This window comes from Corvus moneduloides, chromosome 3 (assembly GCF_009650955.1).
Source record: "Corvus moneduloides isolate bCorMon1 chromosome 3, bCorMon1.pri, whole genome shotgun sequence".
Taxonomy (NCBI): domain Eukaryota; kingdom Metazoa; phylum Chordata; class Aves; order Passeriformes; family Corvidae; genus Corvus; species Corvus moneduloides.
The window spans coordinates 39,698,911-39,723,601 of record NC_045478.1 but is presented as its reverse complement, the minus strand read 5'-3'; the positions used below and the strand labels follow the sequence as shown (position 1 = coordinate 39,723,601).

Below are 24,691 nucleotides of genomic sequence, written 5' to 3'. Positions count from 1 at the left end.
GTATTTGTGCATGGAGTTTTATATAGCAATTGTCCTCTCTGCTTTTGTGGGTAAATTTTTTAGCACTAAAATATTGAGCTGCAACACTGTGCTTCATTGTTAGACTCCCTGACCTTTGCCTCTAGTTGGAAAGGGGGCAGGAAATCTTTGTTTCCTAAAAGCTGCCTGAAGTCACAGAAGAAAGCAGTATCCCTTCTGCTAGCAACATATGAAATGACCTCTTGGTGCAAACAGAAATAACTGCAGCCACATGAAAGCCATGCAGAGGCTTGGTTGTGGGAAGTCAGTGATGATAGGAAGCAAATTAACAACAGGGAACTGGATGGTAATGTTGGTTATCAGATATGTAAGCTCATAGGTTGCAATAGTTCTGCTTATCAGGATCTGCAACCCTTCTCTTCCCAGAGCAAGGGTGAGCCATGGAGCAGTTCTATCCTCACTGCTTCAGTGGAAAGACCCAGTTGTGAGCAAAAGAAAGGTGATCTTACAGGGAAGGGAAATCAAAATTGTTGCCTCTTTCCAACTCTTGGATTGTGTAAGAGAACAAAAAGCAATCCAGAATGGTGAAGACAAAACATCTCAGCCTCTCTTGCCAGTTGGAGAACTGCTAATAATGTTTATAGTCCTGGAACAAAAGACAACAAAACAAGTTACTTAAGAAAAGAGTCCATCACTCTGACAAAAATAGAGCTTTCAGCTAGTTTTTTGTCTGAGCCTGTGTTTCTTCAACCAATCAATCCTGTTACTGAATAAAACTCTGGAAATAAACTTAACAAGATTAATGTCTGTAACTATTTGTAAAACCTATGTGTTACACAGTCTCCTTAAATGAGATTATGTCATGTTTATAATACTTACTCATATTTTGTCCCCAGTCTGGTCTAAAATTGAATAGTTTTCATTAATTTTTCTTGCTTGTTTAATTTCATGCTTAAACCAATAAGTTGCAAATCCGCATGACTGCCCACTTATTGTTACACTCAGAATAATTGCACTGAGTCACTGTGCATGGACTCAGATTGCCATAGGGTGTTAATACTTGATACTTAACCAAGCATGTTTATCTGAGAGCTGGCTCATCAGTCTGTGGAATGCAATGTTTAGTACATGAAGTTCAGCCTAGAATTATTGCAGTTAGGAGATGTAGCCTGTGATCATTAATAATGCCTAGAATTAGTGCTGGTATTTTCAGGGGTGTTAGGGAAATTAGCTGCTAAGTGTGGGAAAATAAATGCAGGGAAAATTAGTGTTAGGCTTTGAGAAAAAGGGGTTTATATGCATTTAATATGGTCTTCCTAAAAGCTTCTTTTTTCTGCCTGTGTTTTTTTTTTTTTTTTTTTTAATCCATGTAGGTATCTGGTTTTTGTCTATGCTCTGTCTTGAATGTCTTGGTTACCCAGAGAATTTGGGATTATACAAGCTAATAATCAATTCCCTTCCTAAATGAAAAGATTTTTTTTTTCATGCCCAAGTTTATTTCCAAGCCTTAGTCCAAATGTTTAGTTCCAAAACTGACGTATTTTTCCCTAGTGAAATTTTCCTCTGTGGCAGAATAAAGACCAGGGAAACTGGTATTTGAAATTCCATTTCACCTTCATTTATTTTGCTAATGTGTTTTCAGATAATTCAAATGCTGAGAAATTTAGTGGCAGCATCACCTGCTGGAGTGTGTTTTACAAAAGAAAAACAAATAATGAAGAGGGTTTAGGGTTTATTTGCACCTTCTGCTGAGGGGCTGTTCTCCAGTACTGAAAGAAGCAAGTGATGTTCTGCCAACTCTTGGCAGGCAGGTAAGAACAGGGAACCCTTCCCCGAGCAGATTCCATGCACCAGCAGGTAAGCAGCTGCTCGGCTGCTCTGTGGGGTATGGGCTGGGTAAAGCCTGCAGAGCTTCTCTTCCTTGAGCGGGGGGGATGATTGCATGTAGGACTTTGTCAGAACCAATACTTGGGTTTCAGCAGAAAAACATCTTTTTTTTTAAACTGCAGTGGGTCCCTAGTTCTTGCTTTTGGGATTACTAGCAAAGTGTCAGCAGCAGGCTGGATGTCATTTTTCGTGGTGGAAGCATCTGTTCAGTTCCTCAGACGGAGATAAAGCAAACTTTGGATTGGAAATCAGATGAGTTTGTCAGTCAGAATAACTGTATTGTGAAGCTCCAGGTGAGGAGTCAGACGGCACTTCATTCTTTGTAAAAACAGAGGAAAGATTTATATGATGTACCACTCTTTCACATTCGTAGTATTTAATGCCATTTAGGACAGTGGCTCCCGACCATGGTGGTTTTGTTAGCTGATTTCCTGTTACTGCAGTTACTTGAATATCCAAAGGAATTACTGTTATGCAGAGACCACTGCTGTCAGCTTAATACTTTGTGTTTCAGTTGGCATTTTTATGTTCATGTATGATAATTATAAATAATGTTTCTTTTAATTTTCCAGCATGTGTATTACAATAAGGACATAACGGGGGAATGGACTGGAGACAACATAGTTTAAACTATTCTTTCATTTATATACCACTGTTTGATCTCTTGTTGATCGTCTGCTATCTATACAAAGAATGCTTTAGTAAACAATATTGATTTCATAGAGAATGTAGAGGAATTGTATTATGTGCACAAGAGAAGTTTGCATATTTTTTCCAACTGCATTATATTTTGCTTTAGATTTTAAGTACTTTGCATTATTCTTAACAGCAATAACAAATGGAGCATACTGAGGTATACACATACCATTTGTTCTTGGGAACCAGTGTAACATACATGGGTGTCAACTGCGTATCACTGTGGTTTTTAACCAATTTATGATAGTTTTGTTCTGATGCAAAGCCTTAAGTATGCTGGAACCAGGATTGCCACCCACTTTAAATGTTGTTAGCAGATAGCATTTATTGCAGAGAATTGAAAATCTTAACATTATGAAGTGGTTGTAAGAGGCTTTTGTCTTTCTAAAGCAACTTTTATATTCCATCTGTGTAATATCTACCAGCGTTGGTACTGGAAATAATTCTGTAACATGTAATGTGGCTGTGGAGTTCTACCACGTTAATTAATTCCACTGAGGTCTTGGACCTCCTAGAAAAGTAGAGGCATCCCCTTTAACTGTCCAAGCAGGGTACAACTGACTGAACAGCAGAGTTCTCTCAAAGCTCTTGGTGACCATAGAATCCTCACTGATCCTCTGGATGGAGTCCAGGAAGCCCATCACTTCGAGGAACACATGTGTCAGATCATATGACCTTACATAATAACCACGCACGTGAGAAACCCAGAGGGTGGGTAATCCGTGGGATGTCCAGTGCGATGCTGGCAGTGGACTAGCAACTGCTTGTGCTGGAGAGGTTTGCAAGTGACTACCTTGTGGTTTCTTCAGCTTTCATTTGTCCTCCTGCTTTTCTCGTATAGCAGTTAGGCTGGAAGAATGGGAAGTACGGCTCATGCAGTCCACTCAAATGTTTCTGGAGGAAGTTCATAGATTGTTCCTGTTGCCTCCAGTCAATTCTTTGGCTGAAATTAGCTTGAAGATTAGAGGAGAGGATACAGCCACAAACGTGCACACACAAGCTTACAGAACAATGAACATACCCAGAGAAATTGCCCAGAGTAAATTTTTTGTGTGTCACGTAAACAAACAGATCATAAACATTCAGTACCTGCTTGTTAGGTTTGTTTGTTAGGTTACCCTGTGTTGCCCAAGAGCTTAAGTTAAAACGCTTACCAGTGGCGTGTTTGATCTTCAGGGATCTACTGATAGAAACAGGCTGAACCTCTTCACCCCGTCCTCTGTTTCTATATGTGTAAAATGGACACTACCTGCCTTCCCCGGGGCTTAGAGAGGATTATTTACTCCTTACAGCCAGCTTTGGAGAGGAGAAGCACTAAGCAGGGTGGTGTGACGTATGACTGCTCTGATGGAGATGAGGACAGAAAGGCACCAGGGTGCTCCTGGAGAGGGAGGAGCATCCGCCGGTGAGGACAGGGTCAGGAGAGTCCCTGCGTGGGTGCATGGGGGTGAAGGGAAGGCCACTAGTGGCCACAGGGATACTGGAGCTGCTTGAGGCTGGTTGGCCCTGCTGGGACATACGCAGCCTGCTCTTTAAAGCAAGCAGAGTGAGACAGGCAGAGGCAAAATACCCACAGTGTTTTGGTGCTTACGAGCACAAACCTGTTGGATTTAATCAGCTTATGCAAAATGAACTGTACCTGGGACCTGCATGTGCTGGGCTTGCTGGGTGAGCTCAGGTTCTGGCATGGGTGTGTGCAGGTCCCTGCACCTTCCGTGGGCTGAGGGTTGCTGTCTTCAGACTCCATCACCCTGCCCCAGGCCTCCCCCAGAAAGCCTACAAGGTCAGGAAAGCCTCATCACTTGTCATGATCCTGCACAAATTTGGTGTTTACCTGGAAAACCATGCTTGGGTTCTGCTTGACTAAGTCAAAACCTAATTCATGACAAGTTAACCTTATGTAGCAGAATTGGGAGAGCAAATGTTCACCTGGCTCTTCCTGCTCAGCTGAGCATGTTTCTTTCTTGTGAGCTCTGTGCCATTCCTGTTAGTCCCTGTTGCCTCTGTGTTCACAGAACCAATTAGGTTGGAAAAGACCTCTGAGACTGAGTCCAGCCTGTGACCAAACACCACCAAGCCATGGTACTAAGCGCTGCGTCCAAGTCTTTCCTTAAATGCCTTCAGGGATGGTGACTTCACCACCTCCCTGGGCAGCCCATTCCAATATCCGATTGCCCTTTCTGTGAAGAATTTCTTCAATCTCTCTAACCCAGACCTCCCCTGGCACAGTTTAAGACTATGTCCTCTAATCCTGTCACTGGTTGCCCGGGAGAAGAGACTGACCCCCACCTGGCTGCAATCTCCTTTCAGGCCATTGTGGAGAGTGATAAGGTCATCCCTCAGACTCCTTTTCTCCAAGCTAAGCAATTCAAGCTCTCTCAGCTCCTCCTCATAGGACTTGCACTCTAGACTCTTCATCAGCTTCGTTACCCTTCTCTGGACCTGCTTTTGCACCTCAATGTCTGTCTTGTCGTGAGGGGCCCAGAACTGGACACAGCACTCAAGCTGTGGCCTCACCGGTGCCAAGCATAGGGGAACTCTGTTGAAGGGATGCAACCCCATGCTCTTTGCTCTTCCCATCAGTAGCTTCCCCATCATCTGCTGAAGGGTCCTGGTGGCTTTCACCCCCCTGCCATGACTGGTTCTCCTTCCTGCCTATTCCCTTCAGCCTCCTTGGGGATTTAACTCCATGTAGTTGGTCTGGATAATCCCCAACAGATAAAGCAGTGTCTGAAACTGGGGTACAGTGAGCTCCCACACTCTGCAGAACAAAGGGATGCCCAAGTGCATTCCTGCCTTCCAGAGGACTTCAGATCTGTACACTAAAAATCAGCTGGCTTCTCACATTAACTTTTTGGTGGTGGTTTTTTTTAATGCTCCTCATCCCTCCCAAGCAGACAAAAGGCTGTAGTATTAGAAGAAAATTTTATAAATCCAGGGAGAACACACTTCTCCTTGTACAAATTAATGGTCTGTAATAACTACTGTGTAGGAATTGATTTTCTGCAGGTAACAACTTCATGGTCTTGATATGATAAGGTAATAGAATTGTGCATTTTGTGTGTAACCCCTGCAGTATTTCAGGGCTGTGATAGAAACAGCCTTTATCATGCAAGAATAACAATTGCATTCCAACATTTTTAGGTTTCAACATCAAACACAAGAGCAATAAAACAAAAAATCTGAAATTCATTAGCCATTTTCATCTGAGTTTGCCAGGCCCCATGCTGTAAGTGTGGTGGTACTTCAAAGACCATGACAGCTCAGTTTAAAAAAAAAATTAAATAATGTCATCCTCTTGAAATATTAGCATAGCAGAAAAGCAAAGGAAAAGCCTCTCTTGGCATCTGCATCTGTGATGGGTAGATGATTCCTTTGTCATCTTGAAGTTCTACCTAAACTTGTGACAGAAAACCCTGGCACTTCATTATCATTAGGCTTCTTGCTGTCTTTTTTTTGGAGCAGTTGGCAGGCTCGTTACTTTCCCCATGAAACAGGGAACCTCCAGCTCACAGAGATCCTGGAAGAATGCGCAAGGAGCTGCATAGGGGCAGAGAGGAGCTGTGAGGTGTGATTCTGTTGTAAATAGGCTCACTTAGGCCTGGGGGCTTGTTGCAGCAAGAAGTAGGGCTTGGATGGCAGGTGGTGTTGGTTCCTGATACAGAGGATCACCACTGTGATTCTAGACAAGCGATGCCCTTAGAGTGCTTACTATGCCCTTCTCTGTGTCGGCTGAAAAAAAGGGTGGAGCATGTAGACAGAACTGCTGGTTTGCCTGGCTGCATGCAAGTCTCATACTCATTGAAGTAAAAGATGGTTTCTAGAGCCTACATAAAATCCACCCATATGCCTGGGTCCCTCTTCTGTGCCTTGGACGAACTAAACTTGTGGACACGGAGTAGGTCTGAACTCTGGCTAAGCATTTGTATGTTTAAAGCTGCTGGCAGCCTGAGAGGATGGTCCTGGTCTGTGGAGAGAGGGAAACTGCACTGTGATATCCTGTTCTGAGGGAAGCCATTGGAGAGCGTGACCTCAGGAGGTGCCAGAAGAGACACCAGTGTTGATACGTACTTGGGTCAAGACAGACCTAGAGGATGAAGTTGGCTTCCCAGGGCAGCAAGAGTGGGCATGGATCAGGTGCTGTGATTCTCCTGGTTGCACAGGTTGTGGTTCTCCTGGTTTTACCCAGAGCTGTTTCTTCAGAGGAGTAGGACTTACCAAAGCCATAAGTACCAGCTGGGCTGGTAGCAAGCAGGTGCTGTTGACACACGAGCAGGGCTGCAGGGCTGTTACCTCCTCTCCTGGTGGGGAGGGTGATGCACTTGTGCCCCATCCCTCCCTGCTTATGTTATCAGCACTGCAGTTCTGCAGCCAGCTCTTCTCAGTGTGGCATTACAAGTCTCCTCTGTTTTTATGGCCACATTTGAAATATCTCATTGCTTATTATGCAAAGTATCTGCTTTTCATCACTACATCTTTTTGTGTGAATGTTGTATTGAGTCTTCAGTATGTATTTAATATTTCTTGAATGTTACATGTTAATCGCTTCCAATTTTCTATTGCTTCATCTTTTGGCCACTTCAGCGTAAATTATTGTTATAGCTGCCCTTTTGTGAAATGTGCAATGCCTGTTCCTATTTTTCTTGTCAGTTTCATTTAAATACTTGGCATTTTAAATAAACCTTCTTGCCTTATATATTTTGTTTAGAACAACAGATTCCCACTGAATCAAAGATCGGAATTTATTTAGTTAATAGGGAGGCTGTGTTGCATTACTGATTGTAAAACAGACTGTTGTAGCCTACAGCATTAAACTGAGAATGGTGCATTTTTTGAAAATTGAGGTTTGTATTTTGATTCTTTTTTATATATCGGGTTCTCAAAAAATTTTATTACTGCTCTTCACGCAGAATTTCACCACAGCAAATGACATGTGCTATTCCCCTAGATCTTAGCCTTTGTATAGGGAAAAGGGTAGAGAATCATCTTCATATTCTTGTTGTATGAAAATGTTCTCCTTCAAAAGGCTAATGAGAGAAACTGGACCTCAGCAAGAAAAATGCATCAAGGTGATGTGTCCCTGACTCTGAAGTTTGTGTGGTGCTTTCTTCAGTGGCAGGGGGAGCTGCTGGAGTCCTTCTGAAACACTGCTGAGTGTCCTCATCCCAAAGACAACTCCTGAGGGATGTAGGGGACAGAGCAAAGTTTGGAAGTTGCAGGGGACTGTGAGAAGGGAGCGGCCAGCAAAGAAAGCTGCATAGATGGTGATAAGTTTTATCTCAGCCCACTTACAAAAGCTTGAATTCCCCTTGGATCTGTTGGTGACAGAGTGACAGCTCTTCTGAGCGTGTCCTTTCCCTCTGGAAAGTGAAGGATGGGAAACTTCTTCCTAGGATGTGTGGGAGCTAGTAGACCAGATGAAATGAAGGGTGACAGGAAGGGTCCCTGCTGCAGTGTTGGGGTATTTTGTTTAATAAGACAACTGTGCTAGGACTGAGAGGTGCTGATGCTTCCTCACAGTCTCAGACCACTTCTTTCCTGGCTGGCTGGCTGTGCAAATCCAGGTCCTGCTGTTTACCCTGTACAGAAAGTATTTGGTGTAAAGGGGATGTGCACACAAAGACTGGTGTGAGGAAATGCAAGATCTCCCAGAGATAGCACGGAATTGTTTCTTAATGGGGTTGTGGTACAGTATGTTGTAATGGACCTTCAGAAAAGTATGAAAAGTATTTGCCTTGGTGTCTTAATACCCTCTCCAGAGCGGGGAGTGGTCTCCTGCCTGTGCGCAGCTGTTCTGGGCTGGAGCCTCAGGCTCCACTGTGGTGAGCAGCCCCTCTGCATCCTGCACTCATCACTTCTACTCTTGAGATTTTGTATTTAATAACAAGGCCACTCACAGGCTGGGATTTGACACTGTCTTTTGTAAATGAGTGTTTTGAAAGGAAACCAGTGGACTTTGCTGGATGCCCATGAGTTGGTCCAGGTGCTTGTTTCTAATGCAGTGAGTAGCTCATTCATGGGCATAACCCAAAGGGGATGTAATTGGCTGTATCTTTTTTTTTTTTTAACTGAAAAAAGTATTTTTGTAAGTTATTTTAAAATGGCATTAAGTTAAAAAAAAAAAAAATCAAGCAGGTGCCATGCTGAAGCATGTAGTGCTTTTACAGTTTCACAGCATATCTGTTTTCTTCCTTTGTGTTATTGTTCCCCACAAAAGCAAGTGAATTGAACACACCAAGCAAATGACTGATCATAATAACCTTTAAGGAGCTGGATTATTCCTCAGGTTTATGCTGTTTTGGGATGCCTGTTGGTTGCATGCTGACTGTGAAAGAGTTCGTTTATCTTAATAGTCGCAAAACAAAGAAGCACAGGATCAAAAGAATGGGTTACTGTTGAGATGTTATAACCCAGAAATAAAAAATAAATATGCTAAAAATGCCTTCCATTTCTTCATAAAATAAATTAAAACAGTGTTAAACAAGCATCCAGTTATTTTTAGAAATTTCTAGAAAGCTTAGAATGCAAGGACATGTGTGACAGCTACCAGGCCACTGCAAGACCACATGGAAACATTTAATTAAGAGACCGTTTTCTTTTCAGATTATAAGATATTATTTAAAACCAATTTCAGCTTGTTTTTAAAATCAGTTATTTTCATCCACTAACCTCTAAACACTGCCTATTTCTGCTTTGTCTGCTCTGAATGCACTGAGTCTGGGAGAAGGCGAGAGGGGCACTGAAGCTGTGGGTATGTGCCCTGTGCTGCCGTGGCACTATGCACCAGATGGTCCCACCCTGCAGCTCACTTGCTGCTTATTCCCTTTGGTTTCCCAAGACTTACTAAATTTTTTCTTCTATAAATCATGAGTTTCCTTTCCTAGGAATTAATCATTTCGCTTATTTTTTGGTTCTATATTTAGTCCTTCCCATTCATCAAGTCTCTCACACGTTAATCTTCCAATATTGGAAGAGATGCATGTATTTCTGTGCCAGTTCAGATCCCTGTCCATATACCCCAATTTCCTCTCTTTGTTTGGGTGACCAGGAACAAGATGCTCCAGACGAAGGAGCAGTACTCCTGCCCCACCTCGAATGGCAAATACAACATCCTGACAGCCTGTGGTATCTTCATCCCTTAGTTATTGGGTCAAGACTGGAGAGACATGAGATGTTTGTGTTCTTTTCCATGTCTTGCTGAGATGGGAAACTCATGTCCATTCTCTTTTTTAATCCAGATGGACTTTTGTCCTGCTTGGTATAAAGAGAAATGAATTACTTTTGGGTAAATTGCATGTTGTATAGAGTATTTTTTTCACATACTGAATTTTTATTTGGGTGAAATTTATTTTCTTCTTGAGTTACAAGAAACACAATCTCCTGGTTTATCATCCCAGTTTATTTTCTAAAACATGTATTTTGAGCAGACCAAATGAAGCATGCTCTCCAGAACCGGAGCACACCTTCCTGCCTCTCAACAGCACTAGGGCATAGGTTTTGCTGTCTCCCCTTTTTTGGATCATGCATTGCTGGAATGCCCCTTTTTGGAGCCCAGGTATGGGCTGGCCAGGCACTGGTCCTGTGCTGTCCTGCCACCACAGGAGGGCAACCCACGCCACCCCTGGTGGCACCACAAACTGCTGCTTAAATTGGAGAGGTGTTTGTCAAATGACTTAAAGGCCACCACTGTGTGGATGCATTTCTTGTTTGTTTTTTGGGGTTTTTTTTTGGGGATTTTTGACAAAACAAGGTAGAGATATCTATCAGCTGAGTGGCCTTCTTGAATGGAGGTAGGACAAGGGGTAATGGCTTTAAACTGAAAGAGGATGGGTTTAGATTAGATATTGGGAAGAAATTCTTTCCTGTGAGGGTGGCGAGGCACTGGAGCAGGCTGCCCAGAGAAGCTGTGGATGCCCCATTCCTGGAAATAGTCAAGGCCAGGTTGGATAGGGCTTTGAGCAACCTGGTCTAGTGAAAAGTGTCCATAGCAGGGGACTTGGAACTAGGTGATCTTTAAGGTTTCTTCCAACCCCAACCATTCTATGATCTCTGAATAAGAGCTCTTTTGTTCCAAGATGCACCTGCAGCACCTATGTAGATTGCTTTATTTTACTTATATCTATGAATTCTACAGAAAACTTTGTAAAAGTCACATCATGTCTTTTAAGTGATTCTCCCAACCAGCCCCTGGCTTAAAAACACTTCATGGAAAGGATGAGGGGGCGTGCTGAGGTGTTGACACGTGCAGCATGAGTTGGGAAGACCTGAGGCTCCTGTGTCCAGTGGAGTAGGGCTTCCTATGGTACAAACCTGGCCTGTAGAGCCTACAAGAGGGTGTGACAAGGGGGTTTATAGTTCTGGAGTTGAATGCATGCATGCAATGCCTTATTTTTGGCAACGTGTCCTGCCAGCATCTCTTATTGTTCCATGACTTACTCAGACATGTGAATAACTTCCCACTTCTCAACTGCAGGTTGACAGTGGTGCCCTTTGTGGACTTGAGTGAACTCCTTTAGAGTACATAGTGTTGCTCTACCTTCAGTGTGTGTACAAAACCGCTCAGATAAAATAAATTCATTGTACCTCACTGCAGCTGTCAGTTAAAGGAAGTTGTGCATTTTTCCCTTCAGTTTTGGGATAATTTTTCTCCAGCCTTCTTTGAAAGTCCTATAGCATGCTACTTTTTAGATCAATCTCTTTCTTTACAGAGGAAAAATCACTTTCTGATTATTTGTGTTCAGAATTATGCAAAGGAGCTGCTGAACATAAACATGCAACTGTAAGTGCCATAGAAATGTACTCTACAAAGATTCCACCGTTAACCGCACCAAAGAAAACAAAAATGCAAGGTTATTCAAATCAATGTCACGTGCAGGAAGTGACATTTAAATTCTTACTCATTTAAAATTAAGCCATCTTACCATTTTCCTCTTCTGAAGTGTTGAAGATTTTCCATTAGTTAAAGGGTTGCCTTGCAGGCCTTCAAGAATAAGTTTTTCCATTATTTTTTTTAAAGGCTTGAGCTGCAGGGTTTTTAAAAATGATAGCATGCATGCAAGTGTGAGAACTGTGTACATTTAATTGGCTATTTGAGAAGCTGTGCTAGAAGACTGACCTCAGAAGCATTAGGAAATGGCAGTTCCACTGCTTATATTTACACTTCATAAAAAGTATTGTTTAATTCTTGGAAGAAGAGGGTGTTTCAGTCTTGCTCAGTTTTTGTCTTTGTTCTGGTTTGCTTTGCTTTTGTTGGTGTTTTTCCTTGTCCACTTCAGTGCTGGAATAAAGTACTGAAACAACTCTGTGGTTTATGGCTTTTACTCCGAAGTTTTTCATTTTTTCATTGTGTTGAGCCTTCTGTAAACAGATTTTCTTGAATCCAAACAAAAAGCTAGGGTTGCAATGGGGAGCCTTTTTTGGCTGCGAAATCATCAGGGTCAAAATCACTTGCATACATCCAGTCCCAGGGGCAGTGGGCTTGGGCTTGCCCAAGTGTTGACCTTCCCCACTGCTCCTGGCTGAGCTCCTGCCTGGATGGTATCCTGAGCTGTCGGTCCCCTCCACCATTCAAGTTGTCTAAACAAGAGTGCTCTTCTTACTTTTTAAAGGAGTGTTGCTGGAGGAAGCATCTTTCCTTCCTCTTTGTTACAATTGCTGATCCTTTTGCCCACAGGTTGCACTGTGTTGAACGCAACTGTTGATGCTCTTCCGAAGCATGAAAGGACAATGCATTTGTTTTGTTTCTCAGGTATCTGCCTGAAATATTTGATACTGTTGAAATATCAAGATGTTATCTCAATCACTTTTGTACTTGAGCATTTCTCCGTTGCTAAGATTGAAAACAAAACCACCAAATCTGAAGTATGAACTGTGTTTCTAAAGAAGTATAAAATTTAATACACTTTTAGCTGGTAACACAAGTGCTAACTGGTGTAATTTTTATAATTACTGTTGAATCTTGTTTATTAGATTATGTGTGTGTTCCTTTTATCTACCGTTTATCCACAACATTGAGGAAAAACATGTCTTCATTTCCTGTATATTATTCTGTCAGCCAGAAGTGTTTCCTATTGGAAGATCTTAAAATACAGTGTATCAAGGAGAAAATAAATTAAAAGATACTCTGTTAATAAAAAGGAGGGAAAAAAAGCTAAAATCCTGTTAAATAATTAAGATGCTTTGGGCTTTATCAGGATTGACAGTGTTCTTGCCATAATATACATATGCAAAAACTGTAAGAAGTTTAATATTTTATAGCAAGGATAACTCCAAACCCTAAATCTACTGACTTGTTTCTATGGTAACAAATATTGAAATATGTCTAGCCAACACTGTAGGTTCCCCCTATTTAATTTCTGTCTATGGGTTCCAGGAATTTGTTAAGGCTGTAGAATCCTTTTAAAATTGGTACATTCTGTTGTAAAATTCCCTAGGATTAATGTTGAACACAACTCTAAATTTTAACATAAACATTTCTTTGAAAGAGATTTCTTAGCAAGTGAGGGATTAGAGTTTTATTCTAAGACTGTATGTGCATTGATCTGGTATTTTTGTTCTTCATTGGCAAGTTGAATTTTTTTTTTTTTCCTGTGCATGACTATACTGAAAAAATGGAGTTTCAGTCTATGGATTCTGATGAAAATATTGACGTCTGCTTAACTGGATGAATCTGGCTGGAAGACAATTATGGCATGAAGTCAGCACCTGCAGGCTTTGGTTTAGTGGTCAGAACTTCTTGGCCAGGGCTACTTTTTAGGGATCCTGTCCGACTCTTAAGATAAAAATGATGATTTACAGGGAGCTTCAATCTTTATTTCAATTAGTTGCACTTAACTTTTTGTGTGTTACAGAGCATTTTCTAAGTGTCTGTTTGACATCTTCTGGTCGTTTTTCTTTTGAGGGCAGCCCAGCAGTGTTGGGAAGTAATCTGAAGTGTTGGCTGTGAGATTCCATTTCCCCAGTGGTAACTGAAACCACAAGCACCTAGTCCCAGCTGTAAGAGGAAAATTTTGAAACTTTGAAGTGAAACATCAGGTTGATGCAATATTTTGCATCTGGTTGACTAGCCAGAGTTAGATGCAGCTGGAAGCATAAAGACTTCCTCCCTCAGCCTACAGGGACTCTGGTTTCTGCTGGCATGTAGTAAAGATAATGAGGCAGCAGAAAAAAAAATTTCAGAAACTGGGATTTGCGCTTAACAGCTGTGTTTCAGGAGCCTTGGTTATGGACTAAATGCATGTTTTCTCATAGGGCTAGTAGCATCCAACCTTTTTTCCCTCAAAGAGACTTATAGCAGGGGACTTGGAAATCAGACCCAGCAACCTTAACTGATGCCTCATAGGGCAAGGAGGTGCAGCTGGCAGTGAGTGAAGTACTCAATAAAAGCAGAAGGTGGTGTTCAGAAAAAGTGTGATTCATTCATTCATATCTGTCTGGAGCAACAAGGAAGAAAGTGGGCTATTTATTGGGCAAAGGATTATCTCCACAGTCCTGTGTGAAAAGGAGTGATTTCAGTGTGAGCCTGAGGCAGCGACTCCCTCCTAGTGCTGGAGGAGCTGACAATTCTGCTTACACCTCAGGCAGAGCCAGGCTGAAAGAAGGGGAGAGTGTATGTGCACAAGGGAACATGAAAAGAAAACAACAGATATCAATGCTATTTAACTGTATTGTGAGAAAAATATCCTGTCACCTCACAAGCCCTAGGTAAATATCCAAAACCTCTTTTTATTACAGTAAACAATATGTAGAAAAAGAATTGAGGCAGTGTTCATGAAGAGCTTGCTTTAGGTTGGATATGGGAGGCTCGAGAGATGTTCCTGTGGGATCATTCAGGGTGCACGGTGGCAGGCACAGTCCCACCACCACTGCTGGGACTGAAGCCCCTTCGCAGCAGGCAGCTCCAGTGACCTGACCAGTGCCCTGCATGCCTCCCTACACACAACACACTCACACAGTCCAACGAGGTTTCCTTACTAGCTCAGCACCAGGTTTCCCCAGACATCTGGATCTTTAAAGCAGTTTAATCATGGTACAGTAACATAGAAACTGGAGCCCCACAGAAACAAAGGAAACCCTGGGCTTTCTTACACTTCAGTCTATGTGCAAGATAGTCTAGAGTCTTCCTGCTGATTCACTGGCTCCTGCTGTGTCTCTGAGTGCCAGTGACCTGGCTGGCACCACTGGTCCCTGTGCCTTCTGTTGTGCAAGGGGTCAACAGCACCAGTTTGTGGCCTCTTGCCTGGCGCTCCTGCTACCCAGGGCACAGCCTGCAGCTTTCAGACTGAGCTACCTGCACTGAATGTACTCCTTAGCAATCCCAGCTGTCATCTTGCTTCACTTTGGTGTGTATTTATCTGACCCTGGCCTGAGATACTCCTTTTTCCGCCGTGTGTGTCCTGTGGTGTTCTTTGAACTAGCATGGGCTGTGGAAATAGGAGCTGCAGAGTCACCAACAAAAAATGTTATCAGCCTCCCTATGTCATCAGTGAGTTGTATCACTGTGCTGTCTGAAAGCTCTCGAGAGTGTGTGCTTTTGTGGTACCCAAAGTCCCTGGGGTTTCTCGTACTGGGAAGTGTTATGGCCGTTGTGGGAGTTTTGCCTTCATGCACCCCTACACCATGCAGTCAAGAACAGTGATGTCCACTCTCATCAGTATTTTGAACTCTCCAGGCTTTCTCCCAAGTCTGTGGAAAGACTTTTGATCTCTGCAATGGGCTTTACCCAAGGGGCCAATTTAAGTGATAGATGCATATTCCTGTTACTCTGAAATGATGCTTTTCTGCAGGGCTGCCTTTTTTTTTTTCTTCCTCTTTTCCTTTTGTTTTAATGATGAAGTTTCCCTTTTATTGAAATAGAAAAGAAAACAACCTCCAATCTTTTAACGACAAGGTGAAACTTGTCTTTTCAGGATGTGAAGTCTCCATATGTATTTGTAGAGTGCAGTGAGGGTTGTGGCTGAGGTGAAAGCCTTTTTAATTTGCTTTTTTTAATATCCAAACACAAATTCAGAAGAAAATTTTCTAAAGGAAACTGACTCAATACTTGCTAGAAACAAATGAAAAAAATTTGCTCTTTGATTTCTTGGGTTAAGTGTGGTGCTTGGCAAAACCATGGATATGCTCCAGCCCCAACTTTTTTGTGTAGGTAACAAAATGATTCTGTTTTGAGGCCTTTTTCACATCACAGTGATGGACTTGTTAAATTTATTTTCAGGAAAAGAGAGTAGGATTATACATGTGCATGAAGGCTGTGAATACTCCCATTGCATTAGGCTTGTAATCTTCCACAGGCAGAACAAGCCTTCTCCCTGTAGTAAGGCCAGTTGGTAACTTTCAGGAAGCTTTCATGATGGACAAATGTGTCCACACCAGTTTTTCCTTACTTTAAAACATCTGGTATATATCAGGGTCCTACTCACCCTTTCTGACTCTTGGAGCTGTGAAATGAAAAAGTAACTTGTATTCTTCTGTGACCGACTTACATGTTTTCATATGGTCTCTGTGCAATCAGACACATCAAAATATGCTTTGACTTGCTCCTACAGTTTGAAAAAATACTGTACTGATGAACTGTGTAGTAAAATCCTGCGGAGAGTGAGCACGAGTTGAGGGGAAGCACACGTGTGGTAAGATGCCAGTGGTTGTATGGACTGCTCAGCACAAGGCAGAGATTAGCCTTCACAGTGTTCATGCAGAACAGGTAGTCAATGTTCTTTTGCAGACCTAATGCTAGCATTTCCTCTAACATAAGCATGCCTAGAAAGATGCATACCAGATGATTAAAAAAAAAAATAGGCAGCGTGAGTACATGCAGAGAATACCTGCTTTGTTACGGGAGCATGTGTTTCCTGCAGGAGTTACAGCCCCTAGTGAGAGGAGAAACAAGGATTTGTAGAACTGTATGCCTTTTTAAATGTCTGTGAGTGCTTAGTGGTTTCCTGATAGTGTGGGTAGTTGGATTTTTTCTGATAGGTTATTTGGAGGCCTACAGTTTGGAACAGAAGGTGGATGGTAAAACTCCATAAGGCCTTTTATGTGATATTCACAACAATAATTTTACCAAGAGTGTCTCCCTGCTCCATTTCCCAGATGATTAAAAATTCAGTTTCTTATTTTTGCATGCTCTGGAGGCAAAATTTTGAGAGGTCAGGGGTGACTCTGTTGCAGCTCCTTTTCTGTCCTCAATTCCCTAGCCTTATGGTGAAGTGTTTTTCACTGTAGTTGGTTCTGCCGTAGTGGTTAAAGACAGAAAATGTTTAGCTTAACCCTGAGGCAGCTCCAACTTTGTGCTGGATTAATTAAAAAGTAGTTCTGTGCCTTCTGCAGCAACAGTGTTTGGGAGGAGAATGGAGGAAGGAGTGCTGTGCACTGGGGGCAGGAGGGCTCATCATGCCAGCCAGGATCCCTGGTGTCTGCCAGAGATCCTGGCACTTAAGGGCAGTGTGTATTTTCTCCCAGGTCTGCCACAGCTCCTGGAGCTGAATTTTGCTTGCAATGGTCTGTTTGTAAGGGAGCTGTTCCACTATCCCTGTGTTTTTTTTTCTTTTTAAAGTTGTTTCAACAATCCCCTTTTCCATCCTGGGGGGAAGAAGAAAATAGCCCTTTGGAAGAGGGGCTAGGTAACCAAGTTCTGTGCTTATCCTCCATGTTATGTACTTTGTGCAAGTTAAAAGGCTTGTTCTGCCTTTCATCTTGTGTGCTGTTTTCTGCAGATATTTCCTAACTTCTCCCATGACGTTTTTGCCTGGTTCTTCAGAAGATTGTATGGACTGAAAGAGACTATTGTTTCCACAAGAGTGCAGGCATGTGCACATTGGCTAATCTGGTTGGTACAGGATTTCAGGAGTGGGTGTTGAACTGAGGAACAGGGTTGGGATGTGTGCGCCTAGAATTCTTGTGAACAGCATGCTCTCCTATTCTGTAAATAATATCACATTTCACTTTCTAGGTTTACCATTCATGTTTCTCCAAAAGTTGAACTCCCGTACCATGAGATGTAAACAAGGAAATGGCATACAGGAAGGTTGCAAAAGTTTTGGTTAGCAGGGATTAGAAAGCTGATCTGGTTTTCAGTCCTGCACCTGGATAAGTGTCAGCTACTTGATTGTGTGGAGACTCAGAATGTTTGTTTTTCATAAACATCATATGTTTAGAATGTTGTCTTTCTGGTGTTTTTCTTCCCCAGTTTTGAAGTACAAGATAGGCAAATGAATACATTTTAGCCTGGTGTTTAGGAGGAGGCAGACTTTGGCAGTCGAGGTGCATTTGCCAGCTCTTGAGAAACTGCAATCTGAACCTTGCATTTGCAGAAAACTCCTTCTGCAAAGCACTTTGGATACAAGACACCAGGCGATATTCGTTGGGGTTTTGTTCCATTTGGATGATATCACCAGGGAGCAAGGAAACCCCCAGTTGTTGTTTTTGTTTACAACCAGCATCTTGTCAAATGAAACCTTGCCACATACTTGTTTCCCCTTTTGGGAACATTACCTAAAAGATGATGGTGCTGGGATAACTCCAGCTTCCTGGTGGTGACCCAGATCTCTGCTGGCAATGAGATCTCTATCTCCGCTGGGCACGGAGCGAGAACAGCAGTTGTGTTTTCGGCTGCTGATTCGCGGGCATGTTCCCATACAGTGTTTCCAGGCTCCTCAGAACGCCTTGGCTATTGCTGCTGACGTGCCCTTGTCTGGCGGCAAAAGGCGGGATTTCATTCCACTGTTTGGTTTCATGTAGGTCTCGTAAGAGGGTCTGAGGCAACTTTAGTGTTGTTAAATACTGCTTTTAGAGTATGAGACAGCATAAAAATCCTTGTAGGTTTGTTTGGGTTTTTTGCAGCACCGACACTGTATAACTGACAATTTGCTGCATCTTGACTTGATACAGTTTCCTTGCTTGGTCAGGAGTAGTTGCTGCTTGTAAAACACCTCCTTGGAACTAGAGGGTGCAAGCTGGGAAGACTGACACTTGCTGGTAGTTTAAGAATTTATGAGGATTTATTCTGTGGTTTGTTGATGGGATTTGGCTGGCCGAAATGCGTGTTGACGGATGCACAGGAATTCCCAGGTGTTGATAAAAGCACTTGGCAATAGTCAATCGAAGAGTATAGAGAAGAGAGATAGTGAAGTGAGGAGGACTCGAGGGGTAGTCTGGTTTCTTTCCATCTATGGGCTGTCATATTTAACAAAGAGCTGACAGCTTCACCCATAGTCTTGTGTGGTTTTAGCACCGCTAGACCAACCTGCTGTGTTGGCTATCCTTGAAGGGTTTTTCCAATGCTTCTGTTGGATGCAACATGGGTCAGCTTCCTTGCTTCACAGCCACCTCACTGTTTGCCCAAGTAGTGTTTCTGAAACTGCATGTCCTTTTCAGCAGCTCATGGTCACAGTATGGAGTACTGGAAGCAGTCTGTGAAGCTATCTTTTCCTGTCCAAGACTCCTTTTGTGTTAAAGTCCTTGCTGGCATAGCCAAGGATGTTTGAGACATATTTCTGCTGTTGGTTTTCTGCTCTGCACTCCCGAGGATTGGATGTAGGGCAGTTTGGAGGGTTCCTCACAGTGGAACTCCCTATTTACAGTCAGTGAATTCATTAGAGCCCTGAATTATTTACCTTAAAGAATTCAAGTCCTGAATTATTTACCTTTAAGGTCTGTCTTCCTGTGCTGTGCATTTGGTTGACTGTAGACCTGTGTTCCGTTATATGCTATGAATGTCTAAGGTAGCTTAATATCCAAGGCAGTTTCAGCTATTTACTGTTAATTTTATTTTCATACACAAATACATTGCAACATTACAGCTGATCTTTAGGGTCCCTTCCAACCCAAAGCACTCTGTGATTCTCTAAGTTCAGAGTGGTGCTCTGATATAAAATGGATTTCTGCAGATCTTGTAAATGCATAGACAGTTTTTGAGTATATCACACTCTTCTCTTCCTGCAAGTTGCCTGCCTACTGCCAGCAGTAGCTGCAAGCCCTGGGCAAACTCCCTATTCAGCATCTTGTTTTTTCCCTGCTGTCCTCTGTTTGGCCCAAATTTTTATTTATGGCACAGTACTCAAATCCTACTGAAGAAGTTTGTAATTTCCTCACGATCTTACTCTGTTTACCAGTGTCAGGCTTCAGGATTTGACAAATGATTTGGGAAGCGCCACTTCTCTTTACAGGAAGAGACTTAAAACAAGAGGACAAAGCATCCTGAGGATCTTACAGCCTTGCTGCTGAGATGTCTCTGTACTGTATAGTACTTTGTGCACTGGAAATAAAGTTCCCTTCTGCTGTGACTGTTCATTACTTTTAGTTGAGAGAAGCCAGGGTTTCAGGTTGGTTAGGAATTCACTGTTAATGGCCACTTGAGGGATACTGAGTTTAAATAACTGGTGTAGTGGTTCACTGGAGCTGCGTGGCAGCTCTCCAAGGCACAGCTCATGTGCCTGGATGCTGAGAGGGTGGCAGGGAGTGTCAGGGTGGCTGCCATCCTTGCTGCCAACAGCTGTTAGAGTTGTCATGCACTCTTATCCTGAAGCCCTGATGCTCAGCTCAGGTATATCCCATGTGCCAAGAGTGATGGCAGCCGCAGCAGGCAGCACTCACCTGCCACATTTGCCTCCCTTTTGAGGGATGAGTGCTTGAACTCATCCATGTTCTCTCTTGCAACATACCTGTGGTACACCAAAGATTTTTGCAGGAAGAAAATAAATGGCAGCATCCACTGGCATCATAGAATCTTGAATGTGATTCTTTGGCAGTGCTGCAGCTGCACAGCCACCCTGCAGCCCTCCCTGCCTCACCCTAATTCTTGCTCTCTCCCCATCCTACCTCCAATTTTCTGTTCCCATTAAGTGAAATTTCTTGTTTTGACATGTTTTTCCATGCCGTCCCCTGGCCCAGATCTTGGCTGCTCTGTTTTGAGCATATGTGACTCCAGGCTGCAGGAGAGAGGTCACCTGGATCAGGAGACCCTCCTTGCTTGAGAGTTGGCCCTGCCCTGTGGTTGGCAGCAGATGCCAGAGGCAAAGGTCGCCTCTTTTCTCCTCCGCCCTGGACTAGACTGTGTTCTTTGCTTTATGTGGCATCAGGCTAAAACCAGGTTTAAACTCCGTTCCAGAGATTGCCAGAATTTGGTCTTTCCAGCCACTTTTTTGGGAATGTCTCAATCAGACATGACCATGACCAAAATCTTGCGACAAAACTTTCTGTCAGTCATCCATGTCAAAAATGGACAGAGTGTGCCAAATGCCTGAGCCCTGAAACGCAGGAAGGCTATCGCAGCCATATTCCCCACCCTGTGCTGTGTGTCTGGCTTTCATTGTAAAGTAGGCAAGGGATCATGTGCACATGGTTGAGTTGCATCTCTTTAAGTGAAGGGGTTTGTTTTGTTTGCTTTCAAAGAAAGCAATGAAATACTGACACTAATGGCACTTCCAGTACTGAAAATCCAGTTTCCTTTACTTATGATGTGTCTTCTGGCTATTCAGGGAGGTTGGGGGTGGGGGGTTGAGGTTGTGTCTTCAGTTGGATTTCTACGGTATAGGCTTTTTTCTTCCTTATTTAAATGTAGAAATGTCTTCTATGAAGTGTATTGGCAGGAGAATTTGACACTAAAGCTTAAAGCTACTAATATGGGAAGCAAAGAGTAAACACAGACACTAAAAGACCCTTCTGAGAATTTTAAGTGGAATCACTACTTAAATAATGTTGTAGGTACAGAGTATGGGGAAACTTTATGATTAAGTAATCTACTATCAATGCAATTTTGCGAGTATTATTTTTACATCACTGCTGTGGTTATTAGTGGTATGTATTTGCTGTTGACACTGAAAGAAATTTAATTAGCGTTCTCTCCCTCCGTATTTCTGCTTTTGGTGGCACTGTCTGCTTGGCATTGGTCCTGGTGCTGCCAGGCAGGATGCCCTGGGAGGAGGGCAGAGGATGTGGGCATAGGAGAGCTGTGTTCTCCTGTGTAGCTCTACAAGTGATGGGCTGTGGTATCTCATCTGCCTTTTCAAACTGGCATCTGTTGCTTCTATTTGATCAATGAGTGATTTTGGGGAAGCACTTTTTCTTGTTTAATGTTTTTATGAGATGAGGCAGAAAACAAAAGACCTGAATATCTACTGCGAAACTGCTGTAATGCAAATAATAGATAATGGCTTGCAGTTAATCAGTTTTCTCTTTTGTGTTGTTTTTCACACAGAGCAATGAGGCAAGAGAGAAGTTTTTAAAAACAGAAAAATGTGATTGCATAAACATCGTTGTTGGCAGGAGGACTTGGTGGATTCAGGTAATAATGTGACACCACTTTTTATTCTGCTTTAAAAACTGGCTGGGTTTCAGGCTGCCGGTGGCCCTTTGTCAGAGGCCGAGGAGTAGAGGAAGGTGACAAGGTATAACAAGACCCAGTAGCTGGCTGTTAATTCATTCAGACCAGATGAGAGGGTGTGGGTGTTCCCATAGTGCTGGTGGTTGGTGAATAGGGGAGTGATGCTGGGGCTGCAGTAGCTTCCTTCTTTATGTCAGGCTGGTGAATCTGAGACTGGGTTTTTTTGTTTTGTTGGGGTTTTTTTCATGGGTTTGTTTTTAAGCCTAGGAGATTATCTCCTTCAACCCATTACAGCTGCGTCGATGTAGGTGGGGAAGCTCCATGCCTGTTTCATGGAAGAAGGTCAGATGATTAGCTGTCCCTTCAGACTGCAGAACTCTGAATCTATGAATATTTCCCTTGAATTCCCCCTCTAAAAGGATTTCTGGATCAGAGCAGATCATTATCTGCTGAAAGACCCAGACATAGACCTTTAGAGAACTACTGCTGGTTGTTTTCTGTGTGAATGAAGACAATTTCTCATTGCATGGTTGTAGGAAACCTGGTGCATGATGTTTGAGCATACTACTAATGTTTGCAACATATTATCTTAAAATAATGGACTTTAACATATTTACATCCTCTTTTGTAGGAAAAGTAAATTGCTAGCTAAAATGCATCTCTTATGGTTTAAATCATTTTATTTATTTCCCTCACTGAAGGGGAGTGCAAAATGAAGGCAGGGGGAGTTTACAGTGCTAATTGCACTCCACATTTGTAATTGGGAGCAGATCCTATCCTCAAGCGTCTTAGGCAATCCTAGTGAAGTCATCAGGCTTTTCACAAGCATATGGTTTTCCCCACGCCTGTTTGATTCTAGGATAAGGGCCTACAGTGTGCTTTTTCGTTCACTGATTTCTCATATGGAGCAAGTTTGAAAAATATGCATCTTTTCCAACACAGACTCTTGGTTTCCAGCAACGGTTGAAGAGGTTCTGCAGTATTTTACTGAGAAACAGATCAGTGAAGCTCATTGCCTTAGACTGAGCTGTTTCTAACTGGCAAGCGCATTTTCTTCATTAGGTGCAAGGTGGAGAAAAAAGCAGTTGTGGCTTTGCATTGCTGTAGTCATGACCAAAAAGGATGTGAGGGGGTGTGGATTTGATATTTCCTAAAGCCAGCTTCTTTTTAGTATTAAATTGCATACTCCAGGAAGCTAGTTGCTGTATCAACATTGCTATAATGACACATTATTAAAAAAATCAATATCCAGTCATAGAAACAAGTCTTGGTGTAAGCAGTCGGGTGCTTACAGCTGTGATTTGTATGTATTTGCAAATGTAATGGGCTTTTTTTTTCCCTCGTAGCACTGGTAACTTGGATAAACACTGTATGTGTGAGTCATTGCAGAGTATAAACTTATTTTAAAGGAGCAAGTGCTGGATTTGCTGAATATCCTATTGCTTGCATCCCTGAATACTTACTTGTAATGGGTCATGATTAATCTTAAATTGGCCAACCTGAGGGGAAAATTACTGCTGATGTCCCATAGGTACTTCAGAAACAAACGGAATAATGGAAGTGCTTTAAAAACATAAATAGTAATTAGAATTCACAAAATCATAAAGCAAACATATGGTACAAGGCCTTCTAAAATATAACACTTGAAAGCTTTTTTTATCATTTCAGAAAGAGCTTGTTTAGTTATCACAGGAAAAGTAAATATTTTCATTCCTTTTTCTTCAGCGCACTCTCATTCCATTCCTCTTTCTCCTTTTCTTTTTTTACTTCTTTTTTTTCTCCCCAGAGCCTTCTTATTTTGGTGGGACAGGGGACCAACACCTAATGTGCATAGAAAGCCCTACATGAGAGCAGGAGATAACACTGCTAATGGTCCTCCTGTTGTTAGGTACATTCCTGAGGTCCTTTTGCAGTGTCGGCATGGAGTTGATGTAATCCAAACTGAACATTCCCTGTGCACATGTGTGCGTGAGCGAGATGTGATGGTCACTGCAGCAGCTCCTGGACCACTCAAGAACACACTTATTTTTTAATGTGATACCCCAGACATTGGTGATGAGGGATGCAGTCCGTCTGTGTACACATGTGCAGCTCACGGAGGGCAGAACAACGCAGCATCCCTGCTCTTCTGGTGAACCTGTGGTGGGGTGGCTGTGGTCTCCACCGCCTCGAGCCATCAGTGGGACAGGGAGGCAAAGTTGCCGCTGGAAAGGCACGAAGGAGGAAGATGGGGAGCAGAGGAGTGGGGAGCTGGCTGGGGATCGGGGGCCACGGAGGAAGACACAGCTCCAGAGGGAAATACTCTGTGCTTTGCAGTTGCTTGTGTGGATAGAAACCAGATGGTGCGCTGGAACACCCGCTCGCTTGGGCGGCGGCGGAGCCAAACATATGGTTAATGGTTAGGAGAAAGAGCTTTTCGAGCCAGGGCTTTGCTGACTGCCTCGCATTACAGATTGTTGCAGTGTGTCATTACATTGCCAAGCTAAGTGCTTAATACCCGCTGCAGGCGCTGGGCAGGCATTTGCAGGAAGGATGCAGAGGCTCCCCGGTCAGGGTGGGAAGCTGACATCACGTACGGCCCCCTGCCACACCCCCCCACGCCCCCTTTCCCCTCTGGAAACCCTGTAAATCTCCCCATTTACAAGCCCAAATCCTACAGCAGGCAGTTTTCCTGTTCTGAGTGTCTCTAAACCATTTATTTCCAACAGGGTATAGTTGGTTTTGCCTTTTCTTGAGCCTTTTTTTTGGGGTCCTCAAGCAGCTGAATTCACTGAGGCTTGCAGCACCACGCTTACATGTCCGGCATCCGAA

At 42.9% G+C, this 24,691-nt stretch overlaps 1 protein-coding gene across 5 annotated transcripts in view; it reads left to right on the top strand.

Moving 5' to 3' along the window:
* The window catches only part of BACH2 (BTB domain and CNC homolog 2), a 187,962-nt gene that overhangs the window by 21,704 nt on the left and 141,567 nt on the right, over positions 1-24,691 (top strand). For all 5 annotated transcript variants that reach the window (XM_032105074.1, XM_032105077.1, XM_032105073.1 and 2 more), the window contains exon 2: positions 21,755-21,841. The gene's annotated coding sequence lies outside the window, so the exon portion shown is untranslated. The remainder of the gene's footprint in view (positions 1-21,754; positions 21,842-24,691) is intronic.